Genomic DNA, 22,758 nt, shown 5'->3' with positions numbered 1-22,758 from the left:
TGACTGTGGGTTCCGTGGCTAACAGCTTGTGAAGGAGGCCCTCGTGGCCAATCCCCATAGCAAAAACGTCCCGCAAAGCCTCATCAAGGTGTGCGCCAAAATCACACGGCGCCACGAGTCTCCTGAGGTCCGCAGCATATTTGGTGACATCCTGGCCCTCAGGTCTGCAGCGATGGTAAAATTTGTATCTGGCCGTGAGGATGCTCTCCTTCGGTTTCAGTTGGTCACGAATGAGTGCGACCAGCTCCTCATATGACTTGTCCCTGGCGCTCCCGGGTGCCAGCAAATCCCTGACGAGACAGTAAACCTCATCTCCACAACTGGAGAGCAATATCGCCTTACGCTTCTCTCTCAGTGCGTTTGTGTCCTCTGTCAGGTTGTTTGCTGTGAAGTAATACTCGAGCCTTTCCGTAAAGGCCTCCCAATCATGGCCCACGGTAAAATCCTTTAGCGAGCCCAGAGTAGCCATGGTTGCGTGGAGTTCGTCCGCTTCCTCGTCGCCAATGTGGTGTTTTTAGCACACAAATCACTGACTCCACATGGTCTGGTGTTGATCTAAATGCTGTGACCTTAGTCCTTTATTGAACAGTTCCAAAGTGCTCCACAGGTGTGGTGGGCAGCCTTTTATACTGCCTGGTGCAGGTAATTTCAGGTCTCCCACCACAGTGCCCTCTGTGGTGCACCATTGTACTTATCATACATTTAATGTACCAGCACAATACACAACAGAAGTTATTTTGGAAGTGTGGTCATTGTTGTAATGTAGGATAACAGATTTTACAAAATGAAGTAATTGTCATCAGGGCTGGTAACTACAGTCCTCACTACTTTACTTTATCTGACTAAAGTTTAAAGGTTTGCACCATTTCTCTCTCCTTTCACTTTTAGTGTCCAGGTTTCACAGTTACTAGCCACACCATTGTTTCTTGCACCCTCTCCTTCCCAAAGATATGCCTGTATTCTTACAAATTTTTCTCAACATTTCTGATATCGTTCCTGGGCCAATTTAGCCCTCATATCTTTTGAACACTTCTTGTACTCCATGACCCAGGCTCCCAAATAGCAGAATCTATCAATGTGTTTGATCTTCTCCCTGTTTGTCTGCCAACTCCTGTTGGTTCAACAAGGCTGATATATTCACTAGGTCGGTAGCTCGCTCTCTGTTTCTGTTATGAGCAGCTCAGGTGATTGAACTTTCTGTTTCCATCTGCTCACTGATGCTCAGTTCAGGTTCTCCATGCCTCATTGCAGCCTTGGTCCAATCATGGACACAGGAGTTTAATACCAGAGGTGAAGCCAGAGTGATGCCCCTTGTCATCAAGGCAGCATTCGACCGAGTGTGGCACCAAGGAGCTCTCATAAAACTGAAGTCAATGGGAATCAGGGGGAAAACTCTCCACTGGCTGGAGTCATACCTGACACAATGGAAGATGGTTGTGGTTGTTGGAGGCCAATCATCCCAGCCCAGAACATCTCTGCAGGAGTTCCTCAGGGCAGTATCCTAGGCCCAACCATTTTCAGCTGTTCCATCAATGATCGGATAGCCTTTTCCACCTCATGCAGGGCTGGGGTTTTGCTGAGATGGTGATGGGTAGCATGTTGCGGGATGGAGTCGAGCCCTGCACGAGGTAGAAAAGGCCATCTGTCAGCTCAAGAACAACAAGGCATCAGGAGCAGATGGAATCCCCGCTGAGGCACTAAAGTATGGCGGAGAAACACTATTGGCACGAATGCATGACCTCATCTCTCTTATCTGGAAGGAGGAGAGTGTGCCAGGAGATCTCAGAGATGCCGTAATCATGACCATCTTCAAAAAAGGGGACAAGTTCGACTGTGGTAACTACAGAGGAATCTCCCTGTTGTTGGCCACTGGGAAAGTCATTGCAAGAATCCTCCTCAACCGTCTTCTCCCTGTGGCTGAAGAGCTCCTCCCAGATTGCAATGCGGATTCCGCCCACTAAGGGATACAACAGACATGACCTTCAGTATGTGACAACTACAAGAAAAATGCAGGGAACTGCACCAACCTTTGTACATGGCCTTTTTTGACCTTACAAAGGCCTTTAACACTGTCAACCATGAGGGACAATGGAGCGTCCTCCTCCGTTTCGGCTGTCCCCAAAAGTTTGTCACCATCCTCCGCCTGCTCCACAGCGACATGCAAGCCGTGATCTTGACCAACAGATCCACCACAAACCCAATCCACGACTGGACCGGGGTCAAGCAGGGCCGCATCATTGCAACAATACTTTTCTCTATCTTCCTTGCTGCAATGCTTCATCTCACTATCAACAAGCTTCCCGCTGGAGTGGAACTAAACTATAGAACGAATGGGAACCTGTTCAACCTACATCATCTCCAGGCTAGATCCAAGGTCGTCCCCATCCAATGTCATCGAACTACAGTACACAGACGATGCTTGTGTCTGCGCACACTCAGAGGCTGAACTCTAAGCCATCGGCAACACCTTCACTGAGGTATACGAATGCATAGGCTAAACATCCGTAAGACAAAGGTCCTCCATCAACCTGACCCCACCACACAGGACTGTCCCCGCACCCCCCCCCACCCCCCAACCGATCATCAAAATTCACGGTGTGGCCTTGGACCATTTTCCATACCTTGGGAGCCTACTATCAGCAAGGGCAGACATTGATGACGAGGTCCAACATCGCTTCCAGTGTGCCAGCACAGCCTTCAGTCGCCTGAGGAAGAGAATGTTTGAAGACCAGGACCTCAAATCTGGCACCAAGCTTATGGTCTACAGGGAAGTAGTGATACCCAGCCTCCTGTATGGCTCAGAGATGTGGACCATGTACAGCAGACATCTCAAAGCGCTGGAGAAGTACCACCAACGCTGCCTCTGCAAGATCCTGCAAATCCACTGGGAGTACAGACGCACCAATGTCAGTATTTTCGCTCAGGCCAACGTCCTCAGCATCGAAACACTGACCACACTCAATCAGCTCCGTTTGACGGGCAACATTATCCTCATGCCCGAAACGAGACTCCCTAAGCAAGCGCTCTACTCGGAACTCCTACACGGCAAGCGAGTCCCAGGTGGGCAGAGAAAACGTTTCAGGGACATCCTCAAAGCCTCCTTGATAAAGTACAACATCCCCACCGGCAGCTGGGAATTCCTGGCCCAAGACCGTCAAAAATGGAGGAAGAGTATCCCAGAGGGCGCTGAGCACCTCGAGTCTCATCGCCGAGAGCAAGTGCAGACAGCGGAAGGAGCGTGCGGCAAACCAGTCTCCCACCCACCCGTTCCTTCAACCACTGTCTGCCCCACCTGTGACAGAGACTGTAATAAGAACATAAGAACATAAGACTTAGGAACAGGAGCAGGCCATCTAGCCCCTCGAGCCTGCTCCGCCATTCAACAAGATCATGGCTGATCTGGCCGTGGACTCAGCTCCACTTACCCGCCCGCTCCCCATAACCCTTAATTCCCTTATTGGTTAAAAATCTATCTATCTGTGACTTGAATACATTCAATGAGCTAGCCTCAACTGCTTCCTTGGGCAGAGAATTCCACAGATTCACAACCCTCTGGGAAAAGAAATTCCTTCTCAACTCGGTTTTAAATTGGCTCCCCCGTATTTTGAGGCTGTGCCCCCTAGTTCTAGTCTCCCCGACCAGTGGAAACAACCTCTCTGCCTCTATCTTGTCTATCCCTTTCATTATTGTAAATGTTTCTATAAGATCACCCCTCATCCTTCTGAACTCCAACGAGTAAAGACCCAGTCTACTCAATCTATCATCATAAGGTAACCCCCTCATCTCCGGAATCAGCCTAGTGAATCGTCTCTGTACCCCCTCCAAAGCTAGTATATCCTTCCTTAAGTAAGGTGATCAAATCTTCACGCAGTACTCCAGGTGCGGCCTCACCAATACCCTATACAGTTGCAGCAGTACCTCCCTGCTTTTGTACTCCATCCCTCTCGCAATGAAGGCCTACATGCCATTCGCCTTCCTGATTACCTGTTTCACCTGCAAACTAACTTTTTGGGATTCATGCACAAGGACCCCCAGGTCCCTCTGCACCGCAGCATGTTGTAATTCCTCCCCATTCAAATAATATTCCCTTTTATTGTTTTTTTCCCAAGGTAGATGACCTCACACTTTCCGACATTGTATTCCATCTGCCAATCGCTTAACCTATCTAAATCTCTTTGCAGCCTCTCTGTGTCCTCTACACAACCCGCTTTCCCACTAATCTTTGTGTCATCTGCAAATTTTGTTACACTACATTCTGTCCCCTCTTCCAGGTCATCTATGTATATTGTAAACAGTTGTGGTCCCAGCACTGATCCCTGTGGCACACAACTAACCACCGATTTCCAACCCGAAAAGGACCCATTTATCTCGACTCTCTGCTTTCTGTTAGCCAGCCAATTCTCGATCCATGCTAATACATTTCCTCTGACTCCGCGTACCTTTATCTTCTGCAGTAACCTTTTGTGTGGCACCTTATCGAATGCCTTTTGGAAATCTAAATACACCACATCCATCGGTATGCCTCTATCTACCATACTCGTTATATCCTCAAAGAATTCCAGTAAATTAGTTAAACATGATTCCCCCTTCATGAATCCATATTGCATCTGCTTGATTGCACTATTCCTATCAAGTGTCCTGCTATTTCTTCCTTAATGATAGTTTCAAGCATTTTCCCCACATTGGACTGTTCAGTCACCTGAGAACTCACTTTTAGAGTGGAAGGAAGTCTTCCTCGATTCCGAGGGACTGCCTATGATGATGATATGATGATGATCAATGACCATCCCTCCAGCAGAAGTGGGGATGCTCGCTGATGATTGTAGTGTTCAGTTCCATTCACAATTGCTCCAATAATGAAGCAGTCCATGCCTGCATGTAACAAGATCTGTACAACATCCAGGCTTGGGCTGATAAGTGATAACTAACATTTCGCCACACAAATGCCAGGCAATGACCATTTCCAACAAGACAGAGTCCAGCCATCTCTCCATAGCATTCAACGGCATTCTCATCGCCGAATTTAACACCATCAAGGCAGAAGTCAGGAGTGTGATGGAATACTCTCCACTTGCCTGGATGAGTGCAGCTCCAACAACACTCAAGAAGTTAGACACCATCCAGGACAAAGCAGTCAGCTTGATTGGCACCCCATTCACCACCTTCAACATTCACTCCCTCCACCACCGGCGTATCACATCTACAGGATGCACTGCAGCAACTCACCAAGGCTTCTTCAGCAGCACCTCTGAAACCTGAAACCATCTGGGGAGCAGGCAGGGAAGTGGACCTGAGTCCATGATCAGATCAGCCATGATCGTATTAAATGGCGGAGCAGGCTCGAGGGCCATATGGCCGACTCCTGCTCCTATTTCTTATGTTCTTCTGACAAGGGCAGCAGGCGCACGGGAACATCATGTTCCCCTCCAAGTCACACACCATCCCAACTTGGAAATATATCACCATTTTTTCATTAGCATTGGCTCAAAATTCTGGAACTCCCCAATAGCATTGTGGGAGTACCTTTACCAGCGGTTCAAGTCGGATCACCCAAGCCAGAGCATGCATACAATGGCGCTCATTGTGCCACCAGGTGCATCATTGAGCAGTGCATAGGCATCCTTAAGCGCTCAGTGGGTCTCCATAATCGTTGTGGTCTGCTGCATGCTACTCAACCTGGGCATCATGAGGTGACAGCCGCTGGAGGTCGAGCCTGAGGAGGAGGAGGAGGAGGAGGAGAAGGAGGAGGAGGAGGAGGAGGAGAAGGAAGCTCCCTGTTGCCCCAGAACTAGGAGGCGTCGACCCATCGCCACCCTGGAAGGGCCGGGTGCAGACTGGCCAGCACCCTCCTGGGAGGCTGTGTCCTCACATATATGGAGGTGCCTGACACTTCCCCTGCAATCTCCCTCCATGCATTATGTACTGGCGGTCTGCCTGGTCTCCCCACGTCAGGAAACAGTATTCTTCGACTGTCCTCCACACCGTCCATCAGTGTCTCCAGCTCCCTGTCAGTGAACCTGTTGGCTCTTCCTGCACCTCTTACACCAGCCATCCTTCCAACATCCTTCCCCCCTCAGGGCCTTGCTGCAAACCCGGGTCTTTAAAAAGGCCAGGGACCAACTGGCTCATTAGAAACCCTTACCAGCATGCTGAATTTCTCAGTGGTGATAATGCTCAAATTAAGACAGCCACACCGCTGAAAAGGGTTCATTAGCGCTGGAACCAAATTGTTCACTTTTGGAGCTGAATATGGGGTGGGCCCAGCCACGAAAGAATTTCGGCGCTAATGGCCCCAAAAATGTGGGGGGAGCACCAGCTTTTCAGTGGGACTGAATTTTGCATATGCGAATAAGGTGTCTAACGCCTGTTTAAGGAAGGGCTCATCAGCCGGGCCTGGTCATTGACGGGATTGCTGAGGCCTAATTATCTGCCTCCACTAAAAAGTTGGTATATTTTTTTACTTACCGTCCTGTTGAGCCTGAGCACTTGTCCCGGCTCCAACAGCGATCCTGAGGGCTGCTGTTGGCCCACGATCCCCCCATTATTCTCTCCCTGCACCCCTCCCCCCCCCCGCTCCGGAGAGGGGTTGAGGCTCCCAGGACTTAACTTAAGGCCACTGCCAGCGAGGCAAATGGGCCAAATTGGTTGGAGCCTCACGGGCCAGCTGCCTATGATGGGTCACCACGATTATTACAATGGAGCCCTACGACACGGAGTCCTGTATGTCTGAGCGCAGGTCGTAAACCTGCCCATGTCGCCCATTCACAGCAAGCCTCACTTCACGGCTGCAAAAATATATTTTTTTTACTTCAAAATATACTTTATTCATATAAAAATTTGCATAATACATTGGAAGACAGTTCAGTAAATTTGGATGTGTTCAGCAATTCCATACAATAGATTTGGATGCTAACGGCAGTTCCGTTCAATAGATTTGCTTGTTTTACATTTCGAGGTACATTTCAGTACAGTCCAGGATACATGGTAATACAGTCATCAAATTGCTTTACTAGTGGCACTATACGATACACGGAATGGGTGAGGGTACAGTTACATTTCTTTGCAACATACATTACTAAACAGAACTTGCATTATACATGGCACTGCATAGGTTTTTTCAGATCATGGTGTTCTATGTATACAAAAAGTTTGGAAGTACAGCCCGAGGAGAGTTTTATACTGGCTGTAAAAATATCAGCAATGGGGTTGCGATGGTGGCTAATGCAAGGATTGTTCAGGCTCCAAAATATATTTAGATAGGTTATTCGGTGTATCTGGTGTGAATGACCTCTTCGACCAAGCTTTTGTTCACCAGCCCTAATATCTCCTTATATGACTCGGAGTCAAATTTTGTTTGAATACACTCCTGTGAAGCGAATTGGGACATTACTGCGTTAACAGCGCTATGTAAATGCACAATGTTGTTGGTACAGTTGTTGTAGGCAACCACATGCAAATTAAATGTAAATGAGCAGCACACGGTCTGGTCGTACTATTTCTGACTGAACACAGGGTGTAGTGGCTGGATTCCAGTGTCGGTACAGGGGCCTCGGAGAAATCGTCGGCAAGGAGCCTATGTTGCTGTTCACAGACCACGGCCCTTGTACAGGCCCCAGCAACACAACCACAACATTTTTAACAATGACAAAATAAATAAGGTCTTCAGGCACTCTTGTGGCTGTATTTTTCCTTGGATTGTGTTCAAATCCCAGGCATAGGTCTGGTGTGGAGTGGAGTGGAAGAGTGTGGTTTTACTCAGAACATGGAATAAACAACATCGAGGATGTTTACTGAGTGCCTTTGGGTTTTGGAAGGGGAGATACATACTCCGATACAGAAGTAATGTGTGTTATCAAGAGATATGAGGATAGGGCAAGTTGAGGTCGAAGATCAGCCATGATCTTATTGAATGGCAGTGCAGGCTCGAGGGGCCGAATAGCCTCCCATTTCTTATGTCCTTATGATTATTGATAAAATGAAAGAAAGAAAGACTTGCATTTCTATAGCACCTTTCACGACCTCAGGACATCCCAAAGCGCTTCACAATGAATGAAGTGAGTCACTGTTGTAATTTAGGACATGTGGCAGCCAATGTACGCTCAGCAAGATCCCACAAACAGCAATTAGAAAATCTGTTTCAGTGATGTTGGTTGAGCGATTAATATTGGTCAGAACACCAAGGAGAACTCCCTTGCTCTTCGAATAGTGCCATGGGATCTTTTACGTCCATCTGAGAGGGCAGACTGGGCCTCGTCTGAACTTCTCATCTGAAAGACGACACCTCCAACATTGCAGCATTCTCTGGAATGTGACGTAAACCCACGATAATCTGACTCAAAGGCGAGAGAGCTCCACTGAGCCACGGCTGGCACCATGATTTGGGTAAAATTGGTGTTATTCGGTAGCATGAAATAGGCCATAACGAATAGGCAGCCTGGCTTCAAATTTCGTTTGATAATGTTTCTGTGAAGTGCCTTGGGACATTTTACTATGTTAAAGACATGATATAAATTCAAGTTGTTGAATTGCTGGACAGAAAAAGACCAAAGTTCATCTTGTTTGCCTTCTACCTTCCTGGTAGTCCCAGGATACAACGATCATGGACTAACCACAGCAATCAGTCTCCATCAATGAGTCTGCAACAAACCCAGACATTAGGCGAGGAAAATCCCAGTGGTGGAGAGCTTTGGGAACCACAGGTCCAAAGTCACCTGTTCCTCCAGTGGTGTATTTGCTTCATGGGTTCTTTGCTTACTTGGGCTTGGTGGCAGATTTGAGGGCTGTAGTAATACCCACCCTCCTGTATGGTTCAGAGAGGCAGACCATATACAGTGCTGGAGAAATACCACCAACGATGTCTCCGCAAGATCCTGCAAATCCCCTGGGAGGACAGATGCACCAACGTTAGCGTCCTCGAACAGGCCAACATCCCCAGCATCGAAGCACTGACCACACTCGACCAGCTCCGTTGGGCAGGCCACATTGTTCGCATGCCTGACATGAGACTCCCAAAGCAAGCGGTCTACTTGGAACTCCTACAAGGCAAGCGAGCCCAAGGTGGGCAGAGGAAACACTTCAAGGACACCCTCAAAGCCTCCCTGATAAAATGCAACATCCCCACTGACACCTGGGAGTCCCTGGCTAAAGACTGCCCTAAGTGGAGGAAGAGCATCCGGGAGGGCGCTGAGCACCTCGAATCTCGTCGACGAGAGCATGCAGAAACCAAGCGCAGGCAGCGGAAGGAGCGTGTGGCAAACCTGTCCCACCCTTCCTTTCCATCAACCACTGTCTATCCCACCTGTGACAGAGACTGTAATTCCTGTTTTGGACTGTTCAGTCACCTGAGAACTCACTTTTAGAGTGGAAGCAAGTCTTCCTCGATTCCGAGGGACTGCCTATGATGATCTTTGCTTAAGAACTCATAGCAACACTTTGCTATTAAGAACTAGTTGGTTTATTAGCAGAAGGTTTAACAATCACACTACACATTACCAGTTCATCCACCAGGCTCACAACTACCTGCCCCATCGTGGATCCCCCGAACCCAACTGGCCGGGGTTTTATTGAGTCTTGTGAACATCACGTGACTGGCTAAGCCACTCCCAACTCAACAGCTCCACAAACCTGTGAGCATACTCACAGGTGCATACATTACGCCTCCCAAACATGACACAATTCCCTCATGTCATGTCTCAAATTACTCATATACTGTATCCCAAAATGTCATTCCTGAAAGAAATCTATCTAAATTACATTTAAATGGATCAATACTAACTGCTTCCACCATCCCTCTAGAGATTGACACTCACTCACTGAAATATAATTTCTGCAGTTTAGGTTTGAATTTACCCCCTTCCAGCTCAGACTGTGACCTCTGGTTGTGCAGCAGAGCCAGATTCAGGAGTTACAGAGCAACTGCACATGCAAAATTCCACTGCTGGCCTTTACAGGCGTGACTGAGATCCAAGATGCCTGATCCGCCATAAATCCCAACAACAACTTGCATTTATATAGTGCCTTAAGGTAGGAAAATGATCTAAGGAGCTTCACAGGAACCAAAGAAGGAGATACTAAGAGGGGGTGACCAAAAGCTTGGTCAAGGAGACCATCCCGGGTATTGGTGCCTCGAATTGATGTGGCGTTATGGTTCTAGACACTCTCTTGTTGTTGGAAGTGCCTTGTATGGAGGAGTGTCTGCAGAGGATCGGATACTGTAGATCCAGTTCTGTTGGAGCCACATGAAAAGTATCTGCGGAATGCACGTGGTCAGAGCTAAATAATGTAGATTGAGATGTTGTGCCGATGGGTGCCAATGTTTTCACTCAATCACCTTGGGAACAGGGCTCACGACCAGCAAGAACTGTCTGCTGGAGATGCTACTTGTGATTAATCACCTTTCTCGGGGCGGTGGGGGGGTGGGGGGCCTTACATGAACTGGGAAAGCCCACGGTGGCCTACGTATGTGGGAGGTGAAGCATTCCATGGGCTGTTAATCCTTGCTGTTGGGTGTACTTTGGTGCAATAATTGTTTTATTTCCCAAACGGAAAGTGGGATTGGCATATTGCAAACAGATTAACTGAAGTAATTAGAGTAGTGAATGAGGAGAGGGTGTGTCTGCTACAGCTGCTCTCAGGTTTCGGTGCTGACTACCACATTCCATTCAGCCTGGAATCCTTAGCTCGTAGGCTAAGTACCTCTGTCTGAAAATCCGCACTTAATGGTTGAGAAATCCCAGCCTTCCCGGGTTCGTACGGAGTGTGTACAGAGTGTGTATGGGGTGTGTACGGAGTGTGTACAGATTGTGTACGGGGTGTGTACGGGGTGTGTACAGAGTGTGTACAGAGTGTGTACGGGGTGTGTGCGGACCCGGGAAGGCATCGGAAAAGCCGGTTTTCAGCGCACAATGCGCATACACTGAAAACCTGCTTTTCTGATCTGTCAAGCTGGAGCTGGAGCTCGATAGATCCTCCGTACCTCGGGAGCGAGGACATTTGCCAGGGCAAGATTGCGGGATTTACCCATATCTTGCCCAGCAAATGTCCTCAAAACTCTTGCGCCGAAAGAAGCCTCCGACTGGAATTTCAGGGCCATTGTCTTTTTGTTCCTTTTGTAGCTATCTCCCTTACCCAAATGGCCATTCACTCCGTGCAGCTCTGAAGGCAGTCAGGTGATAACCAATCACATGACTGGCCGTTAGCAACAACATTGTGTATTTATATAGCACCTTGAATGCAGTAAAACGTCCCAAGGCCTTTCACAGGGGTGTAATTGACACCGAGCCAAAGATGCAGATGTTAGGATAGGAAAACTTTGGTTAAAGAGGTGGGGTTTAAGGAGCTTCTTAAAGGAGGAGAGAGAGGTAGAAAGGCAGAGAGGTTTAGGGAGGGAATTCCAGAGCTTGGGGCCAGAGCAGCTGAAGGCACGGCTGTCAATGGTGGGGCAAAGGAAATCGGGGATGGGCAAGAAGCCAGGATTGGAGGAGAGCAGCGATCTCAGAGGGTTGTAGGGCTGGAGGAGGTTACAGAGATAGGGAGGGGCGCGGCCATGGAGAGATTTGAAAACAAAGATGAGAATTTTAAAATTGAGGCGTTGCCGAACTGGGACCCAATGTAGGTCAGCGAGCACAGGGGGAGATGGGTAACATAAGAATCGTGTTTGACAAATTTGCTGGAGTTCTTTGAGGATGTAACAAGCAGGGTGGATAAGGGGGAACCAGTGGATGTGGTGTATTTGGAGTACCAGAAGGCATTCGATAAGGTGCCACATAAAAGGTTACTGCACAAGATAAAAGTTCATGGGGTTGGGAATAATATATTAGCATGGATAGAGGATTGGCTGATGAACAGAAAACAGACTTGGGATAAATGGTTCATCAAACAGGAATTTACGGGTGCATGCAATAAAGGTGTAGCAATTATAATGGGTGACTTTAATATGCACATAGATTGGGCTAACCAAACTGGAAGCAATACGGTGGAGGAGGATTTCCTGGAGTGCATAAGGGATGGTTTTCTAGACCAATATGTCGAGGAACCAACTAGCGGGGAGGCCATCTTAGACTGGGTGTTGTGTAATGAGAGAGGATTAATTAGCAATCTCTTTGTGCGAGGCCCCTTGGGGAAGAGTGACCATAATATGGTGGAATTCTGCATTAGGATGGAGAATGAAACAATTAATTCAGAGACCATGGTCCAGAACTTAAAGAAGGCTAACTTTGAAGGTATGAGGCGTGAATTTGCTAGGATAGATTGGCGAATGATACTTAAGGGGTTGACTGTGGATGGGCAATGGCAGACATTTAGAGACCGCATGGATGAACTACAACAATTGTACATTCCTGTCTGGCGTAAAAATAAAAAAGGGAAGGTGACTCAACCGTGGCTATCAAGGGAAATCAGGGATAGTATTAAAGCCAAGGAAGTGGCATACAAATTGGCCAGAAATAGCAGCGAACCGGGGACTGGGAGAAATTTAGAACTCAGCAGAGGAGGACAAAGGGTTTGATTAGGGCAGGGAAAATGGAGTACGAGAAGAAGCTTGCAGGGAACATTAAGACGGATTGCAAAAGTTTCTATAGATATGTAAAGAGAAAAAGGTTAGTAAAGACAAACGTAGGTCCCCTGCAGTCAGAATCAGGGGAAGTCATAACGGGGAACAAAGAAATGGCGGACCAATTGAACAAGTACTTTGGTTTGGTATTCAATAAGGAGGACACAAACAACCTTCCAGATATAAAAGGGGTCAGAGGGTCTAGTAAGGAGGAGGAATTGAGGGAAATCCTTATTAGTCGGGAAATTGTGTTGGGGAAATTGATGGGATTGAAGGCCGATAAATCCCCAGGACTGCATCCCAGAGTACTTAAGAAGGTGGCCTTGGAAATAGCGGATGCATTGACAGTCATTTTCCAACATTCCATTGACTCTGGATCAGTTCCTATCAAGTGGAGGGTAGCCAATGTAACCCCACTTTTTAAAAAAGGAGGGAGAGAGAAAACAGGGAATTATAGACTGACATCGGTAGTGGGTAAAATGATGGAATCAATTATTAAGGATGTCATAGCAGTGCATTTGGAAAGAGGTGACATGATAGGTCCAAGTCAGCATGGATTTGTGAAAGGGAAATCATACTTGACAAATCTTCTGGAATTTTTTGAGGATGTTTCCAGTAAAGTGGACAAGGGAGAACCAGTTGATGTGGTATCTTTGGACTTTCAGAAGGCTTTCAACAAGGTCCCACACAAGAGATTAATGTGCAAAGTTAAAGCACATGGGATTGGGGGTAGTGTGCTGACGTGGATTGAGAACTGGTTGTCAGACAGGAAACAAAGAGTAGGAGTAAATGGGGACTTTTCAGAATGGCAGGCAGTGACTAGTGGGGTACCGCAAGGTTCTGTGCTGGGGCCCCAGTTGTTTACATTGTACATTAATGATTTAGACGAGGGGATTAAATGTAGTATCTCCAAATTTGCGGATGACACTAAGTTGGGTGGCAGTGTGAGCTGCGAGGAGGATGCTATGAGGCTGCAGAGCGACTTGGATAGGTTAGGTGAGTGGGCAAATGCATGGCAGATGAAGTATAATGTGGATAAATGTGAGGTTATCCACTTTGGTGGTAAAAACAGAGAGACAGACTATTATCTGAATGGTGACAGATTAGGAAAAGGGGAGGTGCAACGAAACCTGGGTGTCATGGTACATCAGTCATTGAAGGCTGGCATGCAGGTACAGCAGGCGGTTAAGAAAGCAAATGGCATGTTGGCCTTCATAGCGAGGAGATTTGAGTACAGGGGCAGGGAGGTGTTGCTACAGTTGTACAGGGCCTTGGTGAGGCCACACCTGAAGTATTGTGTACAGTTTTGGTCTCCTAACCTGAGGAAGGACAGTCTGGCTATTGAGGGAGTGCAGCGAAGGTTCACCGGACTGATTCCCAGGATGGCGGGACTGACCTATCAAGAAAGACTGGATCAACTGGGCTTGTATTCACTGGAGTTCAGAAGAATGAGAGGGGACCTCATAGAAACGTTTAAAATTCTGACGGGTTTAGACAGGTTCGACGCAGGAAGAATGTTCGCAATGTTGGGGCAGTCCAGAACCAGGGGCACAGTCTAAGGATAAGGGGTAAGCCATTTAGGACCGAGATGAGGAGAAACTTCTTCACCCAGAGAGTGGTGAACCTGTGGAATTCTCTACCACAGAAAGTTGTTGAGGCCAATTCACTAAATATATTCAAAAAGGAGTGAGATGAAGTCCTTACTACTAGGGGGATCAAGGGGTATGGCGAGAAAGCAGGAATGGGGTACTGAAGTTGCATGTTCAGCCATGAACTCATTGAATGGTGGTCTAGGCTAGAAGGGCCAAATGGCCTACTCCTGCACCTATTTTCTATGTTTCTATGTTTCTATGTTTCTCTGGTTGGCAAACAGTAACTAGTGGGGTGCTGCAGGGATCGGTGCTGGGGCCTCAACTATTTACAATCTATATTAATGACTTGGATGAAGGGACCGAGTGTAATGTAGCCAAGTTTGCTGATGATACAAAGATGGGTGGGAAAGCAAATTGTGAGGAGGACACAAGAAATCTGCAAAGGAATAGCGACAGGCTAAGTGAGTGGGCAAACATTTGGCAGATGGATTATAATGTGGGAAAATATGAGGTTATCCACTTTGGCAAAAAATACAGAAAAGCAAATTATAATTTAAATGGAGAAAATTGCAAAGTGCTGCAGTATAGAGGGAACTGGGGGGGGGTCCTTGTGCATGAAACACAAAAAGTTAGAATGCAGCTACTGCAAGTAATCAGGAAGGCAAATGGAATGTTGGCCTTTATTGCAAGGGGGATTGAGTATAAAAGCAGAGAAGTCCTGCTACAACTGTACAGACTTTTGGTGAGGCCACACCTGGAGTACTGCGTGCAGTTTTGGTCTCTGTATTTAAGGAAGGATATACTCGCATTGGGGGCTTTTCAGAGAAGTTTCACTAGGTTGATTCTGGAGATGAGGGGGTTGACTTATGAAGTTCGGTTGAGTAGGTTGGGCCATTACTCATTGGAGTTCAGAAGAATGCGAGGTGATCTTATCGAAACATATAAGATAATGAGGGGCTCAACAAGGTGGATACAGAGAGGATATTTCCATTCATAGGGAAAATTAAAACTAGGGAGCATAATCTCAGAATAAGGGGCCGCCCATTTAAAACAGAAATGAGGAGGAATTTCTTCTCTCAGAGGGTTGTATATCTGTGGAATTCTCTGCCCCAGAGAGCTGTGGAGGCTGGGTCATTGAATATATTTAAGGCGGAGATAGACAGCTTTTTGAGCGATAAGGGAGTAAAGGGTTATGGGGAGCGGGCAGGGAAGTGGAGCTGAGTCCATGATCAGATATGATCTTATTAAATGGCGGAACAGGCTCCAGAGGTCAAATGGCCTACTCCTGCTCCTTTTTCTTATGTTCTTATGTAAGAATATAAAATATAGGAGCAGGAATAATCCATTCCGTCCTTCAAGCCTGCTCTGTCATTCAATAAGATTATGGCTGATTTTCTACCTCAACTCCTCCTTCCCGCACTATCCCCATATCCCTTGGCTTCCTTACAATCCAAAAAACTATCGACCTCTGTCTTGAATATACTTAATGACTAAGAATCCACAGCTCTCTGGGGTAGATAATTCCAAAGAATCACATCCCTTTGTGTGAAGAAATTTCTCCTTATCTCAGTCCTGAATGGCCGACCCCTTATTCTGAGACTTTGACTCTTTGTTCTAGACTTCCCAGGCAAGGGAAACATCCTCCCTTGTCAAGCACCTTAAGAATGTTATACTTTTCAATTAGATCACCTCTCATTTTTCTAAACTCTAGGGAATATAAGCCTAGTCTACTCAACCTTTCCCCAAAGGACAATCCTCCACCCAGGAATCAGTCTGGTGAACCTTTGCTGCACTCCCTCTATGGCAAGTATCTCCTTCCTTAGGTAAGGAGACCAAAACTGTGCACAATACTCCAGGTGTGGTCTCACCAGGGCCCCATATAATTGCAGTAAGACGTCTTTACTCATATACTCCAATCATTTTGTAATAAAATCTACATACCATTTGCTTTCTTAATTGCTTGCTGTACCTGCATATTAACTTTCTGTAATGTGTGTACAAGGACACCCAGGTCCCTCTGAACACCAACATTTCCCAATCTCTCACCATTTAAAAAATATTCTGCTTTTCTATTTTTCCAAAAAATAGAAATGGATAATTTCACATTTCTCCACATTATATTCCACCTGGCATGTTTGTGATCTTTCACGTAACCTGTCTATATTCCTTTACAGACTCTTTGCATCCTTCTCACAACTTACCTTTCCACCTAGCTTTGTATCCTCAGCAAATTTGTATACATTACACTCATTCCCCTCATTTAAATCATTAATACAGATTGTAACTAGCTGAGGCCCAAGCACTGGTCCTTGCAGTACCCCACCAATTACATCTGGCCAACACGAAAATGACCTGTTTATTGATACTCTCGGTTTTCAGTCCATTACCCAATCCTCAATTCATGCTAATATATTACTCCCTAATCCCATGAGCCCTAATTTTCTGTAATAACCTCTTATATGGCACTTTATTGAATGCTTTTTGAAAATCTAAATACACTACATCCACTGGTTCCCCCCTTATCCATCCTACCAATTACAACCTCAAAGAACTCTCCTAACAGGTTTGTCAAACACGATTTCCCATTCAAAAATCCGTGTTGACTCTGCCCAATCCTATTATTATTTTCTAAGTACCATGTTACCACATCCCTGATAATGGATTCTAGCATTTTTCCTATTACTGATGTCAGGCTAACTGGTCTATAGCTCCTTGTTTACTTTCTCCCTCCTTTCTTGAATAATGGGATTACATTTGTTGGATTTGTTAGCTTTTAGTACCATTAATTCCAACAGAACTATTTCTTTACTAATGCTTAATTCTTTAAGATCTTCATTTATGCTAGACCCTTGGTTCCCCACTATTTCTGTATTTTTTTTGTCTTTTTCCATGAAGACAGATACTTGCTTAATATCACTGCCATTTCCATATTCCCCATTATAATTTTCCCTGTCTCTGCCTGTAAGGGATCCATGTTTACTTTCACTAATCTATTGCTTTTTACGTACCTAGAGAAGCTTTTACAATCTGTTTTTAGTCTCTTGCTAGTTTACTCTCTTTCGATTTTCTCTCTCTTCATCAATTTCTTGCCATGATTGGGGAGGGGTGGTCTGGCCGTGATTGGAGAGGGTCGTCTGGCCGTGATTGGGGAGAGTCGTCTGGCCGTGATTGGGGAGGGGTGGTCTGGCCGTGATTGGGGAGGGTCGGCTGGCCGTGATTGGGGAGAGGTGGTCTGGCCGTGATTGGGGAGAGGTGGTCTGGCTGTGATTGGGGAGGGGTGGTCTGGCTGTGATTGGGGAGGGTTGTCTGGCCGTGATTGGGGAGGGTCGTCTGGCCGTGATTGGGGAGAGGTGGTCTGGCCGTGATTGGGGAGAGGTAGTCTGGCCATGATTGGGGAGGGTCGTCTGGCCATGATTGGGGAGGGGTGATCGGGCCATGATTGGGGAGGGGTGATCGGGCCATGATTGGGGAGAGGTGCTCTGGCTGTGATAGGGGAGAGGTAGTCTGGCCATGATTGGGGAGGGGTGATCGGGCCATGATTGGGGAGGGGTGATGAGGCCATGATTGGGGAGGGGTGATCTGGCCATGATTGGGGAGGGATGGTCTGGCCATGATTGAGGAGGGGTGGTCTGGCCATGATTGGGGAGGGTCATCTGGCCATGATTGGGGAGGGTCGTCTGGTCGTCTAAGGGTATAGGCAAATACTGAAGGGTGGCATAGTTTCAGAATAAGGGATCACCCATTTAAAAAAGAAATTAGGAGGAATTTCTTCTCTCAGAGGGTGGTGAACCTTTGGAATTCTCTACCCCAGAGAGCTGTGGAGGCTGGGTCAATGAATGTATTTTAGGTGGATATAGACGCATTTTTGAATGACAAGGGAGTCAAAGGTTACATGGAGCAGACAGGGAAGTGGAGTTGAGGCCAAGATCAGATCTTATTGAGTGGCGGAGCAGGCTCGAGGGGCCAAATGGCCTACTCCTGCTCCTATTTCTTATATTATTTTTGAATGTGATAATAACTTGGGGAATGCAGCCTGGGACACATTCACAGCACCCTGGGGCAAAGGTCTGCACAGGGGGGCACAGCAAAGTGTAGAAATGCAGTGGTCATCGGGGATTGGATCGTCAGGCGGATCGTCAGGCGAATAGGCCGGCATTTCTGTAACCATCAACGTGAGTCTCGCATGGTGCATTTCTGCCCTGGTGCCAGGGTAAAGGACATCGCTGAAAGGGTGCAGAACTTGAGAGGGCAAGAGGAATAGCCAAAAGTCATGGTCCATGTGAGAATCTGTGACCTAGGTCCTGGAGAAGGAAAAAGTTGAGGTCCTGGAGTCAGAGATCAGGAACTATGGAGAAAGTTAATTAGCAGGAGCTCAAAGGTGGTAATCTCTGGATTACTCCCAATGCCATATGCTGGTGAATATAGGAATAGTGGGATAAACAGGTTAATGCTTGGCTGGAGAAATGGTGTAGGAGGGAAGGCTTCAGATTCCTGGGGTATTGGGACCAGTTCTGGGGCAGACGACAAATGTTCAAGGTGGATGGATTATACCTCAACAGAGCTGGAACCAAGTTCCTCACAGGAAGGTTAACTAGTGCTCTGGGGAGGGTTCAACTTATTTGGCAGGGGGTTAGGCACCATAATGAAACATTGGAGAGGAGAAACAAGGTGCACAGAAGACTGGGAGAGTCAACTAGCATTAGAGTAAAGAATAGTTCAACAATTGGAGGGCTAATACAGGAGGCAAATACGAATCTAACGTGGGTTTGGAGTGTATGTATGCAAATGCATGGAGTGTGGGGAACTGCAGGCACAAGTTGTCACATGGGATTATGATATAGTGGCAATAACAGAGATCTGGATCAAAGAAGGGAAGACTCAGACCTTAATATTCCTGGCTACGAGGTATTCCAGAAGGATAGCGAAGGAAAAAAGGAGGGGGAAGGTGGCAGTATTGATACGAAACTATTATAGCACTAGAGAGGGGTGATGTCGTTGAGTAGCCAAAAAACAGAGTCTACTTGGTTAGAATTAGGGAACAATAGAGGAATTATTATGAAACGGGATTTATACCACAGGCCACCAACTAGTGGGCAGGAGATGAAGGAGCAAATTTTCAGGCAAATTACAGAAAGTTGCAAGAACCACAGAGCAGTGATAATGGAAACTGCAATTATCCTAATGCAGACTGGGTTAGTAACAGTGTAAAGGGCAAAAAAGGGGGAAGAATTCCTGAAATGTGTACAGGAGAACGTTCTTGATCAGTGTGTTTCCAGCCCAGCGAGGAAGAAAGCAGTGCTGGATCTAGTTCTGGACAATGAAGTGGGGCATGTGGAGTATGTTTCAATGAAAGAGCATTTGGGGAATAGTGATCATAATATGAAGTTTAGAATAGTAATGGCAAAAGACAAGGTATAAGCAAGTATAAAAATACTTACCTGAACGAGAGCTAACTTCAGTGAGTGGAAAAAGGATCTGGTCTAGGTGGATTGGAATCAAAGATTGGTAGGCAAAACAGTAATTGAAGAATGGGGGGCCTTCAAAGAGGAGATAGTTGGGGTGTGGTGTAGACACATTCCCACAAGGGGAAAAGGAAGGACATCCAAAGCTAGAGCTCTCTGAATGACTAAAGATATAGAGGTTAAAAGGAGACAGATAAAGGAGGCTTATGGGAATTATAAGGTTCATAATACAGTCGAAAACCAAGCTGAATATAGAAAGTACAGAGCAGATATAAAAAAAGGGAATAAGAGGGGAAAGAGAATGTATGAGAATAGATTAACGGGTAACATAAAAGAGTCTTTTATAAACACATAAATAGTAAAAGGGTAGTCAATGGAAGGGTTGGGCTGATTAGGGACCAAAAAGGAGATCTTCTTGTGGAGGCAGAGGGCATGGTTGAGGTACTGAATGAAAATTTTGCATCTGTCTTTGCCACAGAAGAAGATGCTGACAATATAGCAGTAAAGGAGGAAGCAGTAGCGAAATTGGAGAGGATAGAAATAGATAAAGAGGAGGGCCTGAAGTTTGCGCACAGTTGCATCATTTTTTTTCAGTGCAATTCTCTTGATATCGGCGTAACCAGTGCAAAAGATCGTGAAATTTGAAGCCCAAATTGTGTTTAGCGCTACGAGACTTTCCGCGACCTATTGTGCTAGTTTAAAAAACATTGTGCTAGAAGCAGGCCTCGTCCACAAAACTGGCCACGACCCCAGGATGAATCAATCACCATTGGGAGTTTCCGCTAATTGCGCTCGTTTGCGGCCTTCGAGCAGGCTGTAAAAATTTAGCTGGTTCTTTTAGGCGCAAGGACATTAATAGGAACGCTTTAAAAGCTTTTGAAAAAATGAATTTTTAAAAACATTTACTAAGGAACTGATTACTGTTACCCAATCTAACTGGAAAATATTTTTGTATATTTATTAAAATACATTTTCAGTCATTTAAAATCGGGTTACTCACAGGTGGTGGAGTTGCTACTCTGATTAAAAACGCTTATTTTTTGTGATAATCACAGTTATATGAATCAAACCTTACCACTCTTAAATATATCACAGAATATTTCTTAAAGCAAATTTTTTTTCAAGTTAAGTTTTAAAATGCTGCCCAACTACACTGGTTCAGGCAGATTTGGCAAGTGAGCTTGAGCGGAAACCCGGTGGGGCGGTGGGGGGGAGGGGAACTCTTTTCAATTTGGGGCGCAACTTGTGCCAGAATCGCTGATTGTGCCCAAAGCAGAAACTCTACCCTGTGGTACTTCAAAGTTTGGAAGTCCAGATGGAATGTATTATAGTTCTCTGAGGGAAGTAAGGGTGGTAATTGTGAGTGGCCACAATCTTCCAATCCTCCTTGGATATGGGGGCAGTGCCAGAGGAATGGAGGATTGCAAATGTTACACCCCTGTTCAAAAAAGGGGAGAGGAAATCCGGCAATTACAGGGCAGTCAGCCTAACATTAAGGAGAAGAAACCTTTAGAGACATCCATCTGGGACAAAATTAATTAGCATTTAGAAAAATATAGGCTAATAAATGAAAGTCAGTGCAGATTTGTTAAAGCCAAATCATGTTTGACTAACTTAATTGAGTTCTTTGATGAAGTAATGGAAAGAGTTGATGACTGTAGTGTAGTTGATGATGTGCATATGAACTTTCAAAAGGCCTTTGACCAAATGCCACATAATAGACTTTTTAAGCAAAATTGAAGCCCATGGGATTAAAGGGACAGTGGCAGCATTGATATAAAATTGGCTCAGGGACAAAAAGCAGAGTAGTGGTGAACGGTTGTTTTTCAGACTGGAGGGAAGTATACATTGGTGTTCCCCAAAGGTTGGTATTAGGGTCACTGCTGTTTTTGATATATATATTAAATGACCCGGACTTGGGTATACAGGGCAGATGACACGGAATGTAGTAAACAGTGAGGAGAATAGTAATTAACTTCAGGACACAGACAGACTGGTGAAATGGGCAGACACATGGTAGATGAAATTTGAAGCAATGTGAAGTGTGAAGCAATACATTTTGGTAGGAAGAATGAGGAGAGGCAATATGAACTAAATGGTACAATTTTAAACAGGAGACCTGGGGGTGGGGTGGGGGCGGGGTGTACATACACAATTCTTTGAAGGTGGCAGAACAAGTTGAAAAGGCTTTTTAAAAAGCATGAGATCCTGGGCTTTATGAATAGAGGAATAGAGTGCAAAAGAAGGAAGTTATGCTGAACCTTTATAAAACTGATGTGTGTCTTCTCCCTGTGGCTGAGGAGCTCCTCCCGGAGTCACAGTGCGGGTTCCGTCCATTACGGGGTACAACGGACATGATCTTTGTGGCGCGACAACTGCAAGAGAAATTCAGGGAACAGCACAAACCCCTGTACATGGCCTGCTTTGACCTTACAAAGGCCTTTGACACTGTCAACTGAGAGGGACTATGGAGCGTCCTCCTCTGTTTCGGCTGCCCGAAAAGGTTTGTCGCCATTCTGCACTTTTGAGGGCAGCTGTAGTGATACCTGCCCTCCTGTATGGCTCAGAGACGTGGACCATATATAGTAGACACCTCAAGTTGCTGGAGAAATACCACCAACAATATCTCCACAAGATCCTGCAAATCCGCTGGGAGGACAGACGCACCAATGTCGGTGTTCTCGATCAGGCCAACATCACCAGCATCGAAGCACTGACCACACTCGACCAGCTCCGTTGGGCGAGCCACATTGTCCACATGCCCGATACACGACTCCCAAAGCAAGCACTCTACTCAGAACTCCTACATGGCAGGCGATCCCCAGGTGGGCAGAGGAAACGTTATAAGGACACCCTCATAGCCTCCTTGATAAAATGCAACATCTCCACCGACACCTGGGAATCCTGGCCAAAGGCCGCCCTAAGTGGAGGAAGAGCATCCGGGAGGGTGCTGAGCACCTCGAGTCTGTTCGTGAGAACATGCAGAAATCAAGCACAGGCAGCGGAAGGAGCGTGCGACAAACCAGTCCCACCCTCCCTTTCCCTCAATCACTGTCTGTCCCACCTGTGACAGAGACTGTAATTCCCGTATTGGACTGTTCAGCCACCTGAGAACTCACTTTTAGAGTGGAAGCAAGTCTTCCTCGATTTCGAG

This window comes from Pristiophorus japonicus, chromosome 12 (genome assembly GCF_044704955.1).
Source record: "Pristiophorus japonicus isolate sPriJap1 chromosome 12, sPriJap1.hap1, whole genome shotgun sequence".
Classification (NCBI taxonomy): domain Eukaryota; kingdom Metazoa; phylum Chordata; class Chondrichthyes; family Pristiophoridae; genus Pristiophorus; species Pristiophorus japonicus.
This window is presented reverse-complemented; position numbering follows the sequence as displayed.